Source organism: Tiliqua scincoides, chromosome 4, assembly GCF_035046505.1.
Source record: "Tiliqua scincoides isolate rTilSci1 chromosome 4, rTilSci1.hap2, whole genome shotgun sequence".
NCBI lineage: Eukaryota > Metazoa > Chordata > Lepidosauria > Squamata > Scincidae > Tiliqua > Tiliqua scincoides.
In genome coordinates, this window is record NC_089824.1 from 193533323 (window position 1) to 193540024 (window position 6702).

The following is a 6702-nucleotide window of genomic DNA, read 5'->3' on the forward strand; positions in this document are numbered from 1 at the left end:
TGCTCCTGCCACGTGGCCGGCGAAGACAACGGCGCGGCAGGAGGACCAAAACGCCGCAAAGGCGTTGCTCTTATTGATGGAGATGTCCCTGGGAAGGGATACAGGCGCGGGGACCAGCCTCAGGGGTGTGAGAGCGAATGAGGCGGGGGGCTGGTGCCCTCTGCAGGAAGGCTCGCCTTTGTTCAAGGGGCCTCAGTGCACTGAATAAGCATCCGGCTGAGTAACAGGAAGACTGAGACACGTACCTGAGGGTCCACAGCCAAGGGCTGCCTGGGAGACACACTGTGGGTCAGTGTTTCTCAAACGGTGGGTCGGGATAACCCTTCCTAGAGATATTCAAATAGGCCCCCCCACTCACCATTTTAAAAAATAACCTTAAAACATTTCCATTTCCCAAGGCCTCTTTTTAAATTATGCTGGAATGTACTAAAGCTTTTTTGCTGCTTGTTTTGCATTTTGACTGCAGGTCCAGCCTATTTATACACGGATTTGACTCAACAGGAATGGCCCTTGCAAATAAGAAAGAATGTGCTGATCCCTGGAGAAGGGGAAAAATACACCCCTTTAAAATCAGTTTTAAAAACTGAATAGTCCTTTAACAACAGCCTCCTTAATGACAGAGAGAAGGCAGCAGGCTGACAATCCATCAATCCTCTCTCCTGCGGACCCCTCCCTTCCCCCAGCAGGTGAAAGAAATGTGATCGTTTTGCATTGGTGAAGGGAGGGGCTGAGTGAAGAGCTGATGGATTGTCTTCTTAATGACTCTTATCTTAGAGTCAAAAGGTCAGCAAGGCTGTTTTTCAATCACTGGAGCAAAGAAACTTTGCTTTTTAAATTGATTTGCTATAGTGCATTTGAGTGCTTGGAAGGGAACCCACCTGAATAATTAGTCTCAGCCTGTACTTACCATATTTTATTATATTATTCCATTATAACCTTTTTTAGTAAATGTTTTGTCTGTAAGCCACTTTGTGTTTTAATGAAATGTGGGATTTAAAACAAACAAGGGAAATGTGGGATTTAAAACAAACATACTGCAAACAAGGAACAAAGTTACCTTTTAAGATCATGGCAGAGGAGAGATTCAAACCATGAAACCTCTGCGCATGAACTGGAGGTTGTCCATGACTTTGTGTACCTTGGCTCAATGATCTCTGACACTCTTTCTCTCGATACCGAACTAAACAAATGCATCGGTAAAGCAGCTGCCACGTTTTCCAGACTCACAAAGAGAGTCTGATCCAACAAGAAGCTGACGGAACATACCAAGATCCAGGTCTACAGAGCTTGCGTCCTGAGTACACTTCTGTACTGCAGCGAGTCATGGACTCTCCTCTCACAACAGGAGAGGAAACTGAACGCTTTCCACATGCGCTGCCTCCGACGCATTCTCAGCATCACCTGGCAGGACAAAGTTCCTAACAACACAGTCCTGGAACGTGCTGGAATCCCTAGCATGTAGGCACTGCTGAAACAGAGACGCCTGCATTGGCTCGGTCATGTCGTGAGAATGGATGATGGCCGGATCCCAAAGGATCTCCTCTATGGAGAGCTCATGCAAGGAAAGCGCCCTACAGGTAGACCACAGCTGTGATACAAGGACATCTGCAAGAGGATCTGAAGGCCTTAGGAGTGGACCTCAACAAGTGGGAAACCCTGGCCTCTGAGCGGCCCGCTTGGAGGCAGGCTGTGCAGCATGGCCTTTCCCAGTTTGAAGAGACACTTTGCCAGCAGTCTGAGGCTAAGAGGCAAAGAAGGAAGGCCCATAGCCAGGGAGACAGACCAGGGACAGACTGCACTTGCTCCCGTTGTGGAAGGGATTGTCACTCCCGAATTGGCCTTTTCAGCCACACTAGACGATGTTCCAAAACCACCTTTCAGAGCGCGATACCATAGTCTCTCGAGACTGAAGGTTGCCAACAAAAGTATGTGTTATGGGTGGGGATGTGCATCCAAACCTGCATCTGCAATAACTAGACCGAGATGTCTTTTTCTGATAGATCTCCTTTTCTGGATTAGGACAAGGTATTTTCAACAGAGTTCTATGTTCATTTGCCACAAGGTGGCAGAAAGGTATCATCATCCATTGCCTCTACAATAGTTTATTCTTTATTCTATAAATTTATACATTTCTATTTATAAATCTATAAATTTATAAATCTATAAATTTCTATTTATTCTATAAATGTTTATTCTTATTTCCTGGGAGCCTCTCTGCTAGAATCGCAAATCCAGCCCATTAGCGATAAAAAGCACTGAGGAATTTACAATATTTGCTTAACCCAGTGCTGTCACAGTGGGAATATCACTCCTAAAACTGTACTGTGTATAAGGCCCTGTCTCTTGTGAAACACTGAAGGACTGAGCTCATAACCATTTCTGCAAAGCATCAAAGCCAAACTTTCTGGTAGGCTTAGTTAATTATTTTTCAAAAGCCAGGGGTGGGCTCTGCATACAGGAGCTGGAAGGCTTTGGACAGGAAAAAAGCAATAAAAATTTATGAACAAGAACAAAAGAAGAGAGCCTTGCCTGTCATAATGATAGTTTAGCAGGAGCCACCCAAAACACACCTTCTGGAAACACATATTTCTCATTAGGTCATCCAGGTCACTAATATTCTGTACCTAATTACAAAATTTACACACTGAAGTTATTTTGATGGCAGGATGCTCCTCTGACTTACTTAGGAACTGGATAAAAGTTGGTGTAGTTCAGAAGAATCACTCAATTAAAGGCATTTTACAGCACAATTCTATACCTGGTTATTAGCAAGCAAGCCTTACATTCAGTCCCTAGAAAGAGTGTTTATGATCCCAGCCTTGGGCAGTTAATCATATAAGTTTAATTCAAATTAACCCATGTCTGCATATGAACAGACAAAAGTTCTAGCAAAAATAGCCATATTTAAAGCCACCCACAGAGCTTCATGGCTGAACAGGGTTACCATCTGGCCAGAAAGAAAGACAGCCTAGCTAGTGGCTGTCTTATGTATATATATAACAGCACTGAGGGCGCAATCCTAACCCCTTGTGTCAGCACTGGCATAGTGGTGCCAATGGAATGTCTGCTGCATCCTGCAGTTTGGGTGTCACTCAGGGAGGCCTCCTCAAAGTAAGGGAATGTTTGTTCCCTCAACTCAGAGCTGCATTGCCTTTAGGTCAGGGCTGGAAAACACTGACAAAGGGGTTAGGATATTGCCCTAAGATAAGCAGAAGTCAACAAATGAAGTTTCTCCTGATAGAGAGATAAGCATTATATCATCTGCTAATGTCTGCTGCTAAGTGCATGAACAGGAGCAGGTAGAAAAGTTGAAATCAGGATTTGAACTTGATCATCTGAATTATAGGGTCAAATTAGATATTGTAATGCCAGCCAAGTTCATTTACAGTTCAATCCTATACGTATCTAAGAAGTAAGCCCCACTGAGTTCATTAGGACTTACTCCCAAGCAGCCTTAGGGCCCAATCCTGTCCAATTTTCCAGTGCTGCTGTGCCAAGGAGGTATGCATGGCTTCCTGTGATGGGGAAGAAGTCACAGAGGCTTCCTCAAGGAATGGGAACATTTGTTCCCTTACCTTAGGGCTGCATTGAGGTTGCACCAGTACTGGAAAGTTGGATAGGATTGGGCCCTTAGACACGTACTCATTCATTTATAAAGCAGAGGAAGGGATTTGTAAGATGAAAACAAACTTGCAGGTCAACCTTTTATCTGCTGCCTTACACTCCCCCTTTTCTCCCAGCCCACTCACTGGCAGTATTGCAGCCAGGTTGGGAGGCAAAAGAATTCTGGTGACTGACTGCACAGACACAAAGCAGGAGAAGGAAGGCATCAGTGCTAAAATGAGAGTTCTTCCCATCCTCTTTCTATGTTAATGGGGCAGACACAAGGTTTTACAAATGTGACTCAAACTGTCCCATCTGGCATGAGTCTTTGCCATGGGGCTCATTGTAATGGAAATGTACAAGATCCCTAGAGGAAATGGGGTGTGGTGTCAACAGTGGCCCCATGCTCTGGCAGGCAAGCATGGGGTTAACACCAGGGCCTTAGACTGCAATGAGTGTGCTGCACAGCTGAAGCCACTTGGCAGCAAAAAAGGCCCTCAGAGTTAAAAGCAACACCTGCAGGAAGGAAAAGGGTGTGGGTAGTAGAAGAAGAGAGAACTAAACTAGTGGATTAATAGACTACTAGACCTGCTGACTGACCAATGGACAGATGGGCAAATGGACTTCTGAGGATTACTCGAATAGGAACTGCTGGAGATTGATATGTGGCTGCCATGCCCAAGACCTGCTGAGGACCAAGGTGTTGCTATGGCGGCTGGAGAAGCTACTGGCAGGAGCTGGTGGTGGAGTCCTACAGTGCAGAACTAGGGCCATTGTTGGGGAACAAAAGGGAGCTAATTAGCTAAAAGTGGACACAGGTTCTCTAGGCAAAGCGTGGAACAGGAATTTGGCAAAACACTCATATTCACCTACTACCCAGTTCTCCAAACCTTGCACATCATATTTTCCAGCTTTTTAAATCCACATCTTCCAGTTTCCCAACCAGTGATTATGCAGGCCTTGAAGTCAGGACACCTCCTTCTGTACTGTCCAGTTTGTGTGAATCCTATCCAGTTTTGAGACCTGGGGTATTGTGAATAACAGGTTCAAAACCACTGGCTTAGGTCTGATTCTAGCTTGTAAGCCTGTAGCCTAGTGGTTCTCAAACTTTTAGTGTCAGGACCCACTTTTTAGAATGATAATCTGTCAGGACCTACAGGAAGTGATGTCATGACTAAAAGTGACATTGAGCAGGAAAGTTTTTTAACAATCCTAGGCTGTAATCCTATCCACACTTACCCAGGAGTAAGTCCCATTGACTATCATTGTTAAAAGCATATACACAGTAACCTGTTAAAAGTACAGATCTGTAACATTTCCCCACATGCAGTCATGTACCAATCTAATATATTAAAAATAAATATTGAAATGGATGGGGACCCACAGTTTGAGAAACACTGCTGTAGCCATTTTGTTGCAGCTGTAGGCACAGAGTTTGTTAGTAGACTGGAGGGAAAGCTCCTTATTTTGAATCTCACTTTGGCCAGGTAGGAGGCTTGATAACCTGCTGGATCATCAAGGTCTTGCTAATTGGGAATTGGCTGCAGCTGTGAATCTCCAGTTCAGAGTGTCAGAGTGAGTGACTGATGATAGCCTCAGGAGATGAGATCATTTTTAGAAGCTTCAACAGGTCTGAATCTCTGGTTAGCTAAATTAAGGTAAATTAAGCTAAGCTCTGTAGTGGGAGTTGGGGTTGAGCTGCTCTTTGTTATTCCATCATGGACAGCTGTTTGTATCAGTGATGGCATGACAAATAGAGGAGCTACCTGTACTTATGCTTAGAAGTTGGAAAGATCCAGCTGAGTATTAAGAACAATTATGCTTAGCTTGACTGTGTTTGTACTGCGTGTATAATGTATATATTCTCTGAAATATCCAAATGCTTTTCAAAGTAATGTATAACCCTAATTCTGTTCTTTAAATCCTTCCATTGCAGGTTTGTGTCTATGTGAGCTGAAAGGAACTAGATTCATCTAAGTTTGACCTAGGCCATTCAGAGCCCAGTCCTATTCATATCTACACAGAAGTAAGTCCCATAGTCAATGGGTCTTACTCCCAGGAAAGTGTTAATAGGATTGTAGCCTTAGGGCCCAATCCTACCCAACTTTCCAGCACTGGTGTAGCTGCAATGCAGCCCTGAAGTAAGGGAACAAATGTTCCCATACTTTGAGGAGGCCTCTGTGACTGCCTTCCCACCACAGGATGCAATGCACACCCCATTGGCATGGCTACATGGGCACTGGAAAATTGGATAGGATTGGGCCCTATGTCTGCTACTGGAACAAATCCAAGTCCTCAGTCCCTGGAGTTTGGGGTTTGCAAGAGCTGGGGTTTGAAGGCCTGCAGGACTTCAGTTTCCCTTGACTGAAGGAAAACTGTTTTGAAGGGGTTGTGGTGCCTTCTGCAGGGTAGTTTGCCCCAAGGACCTGTATGCCTGCCTGTTTGGTATGTTTGGCCCCTTGGATGAATATGTGCAATAACTTGTATTCAATGTTTGGCTTTGCCTGGGAACTGTACCCTGCTCTCTCCTATAGTGTTAAGACCCGTATGATAGTAGGATACATAAGAATAAATTGGGAACATGCATTTCTGACTCACTGGGGGTGTTTGGCCAGTGAACCAGGAGTGTGTAAGATTGGTCTGAGAGACCTTGAACTTTGACAGTTACCTAAACAGAACTCCTTTGCATCAGGGCACTTAACATCTATGTGCCCTTCCCCTTAAGAGTTTGAATTTTGATTGTGGGGGATTCCGTGAGGAAATGCCTGTTCTGGATGAGTGTTCTCTCTCACTTTCTCATGGAACAGGTTCATAGCTTGAGGCCAAATACTATTCTACAGAGGCAACTGACAGAACTCTTTTGAAGATGAGGTCCAAAATCTTGTACACTATCTTCCTCTATGAAGAACTCCTGCAGGGAAAGCGCCCTACAGGTAGACCACAGCTGTGATACAAGGACATCTGCAAGAGGGATCTGAAGGCCTTAGGAATGGACCTCAACAGGTGGGAAACCCTGGCCTCTGAGCGTCCTGCTTGGAGGCAGGCTGTGCAGCATGGCCTTTCCCAGTTTGAAGAGACACTTGGCCAACAGACTGAGGC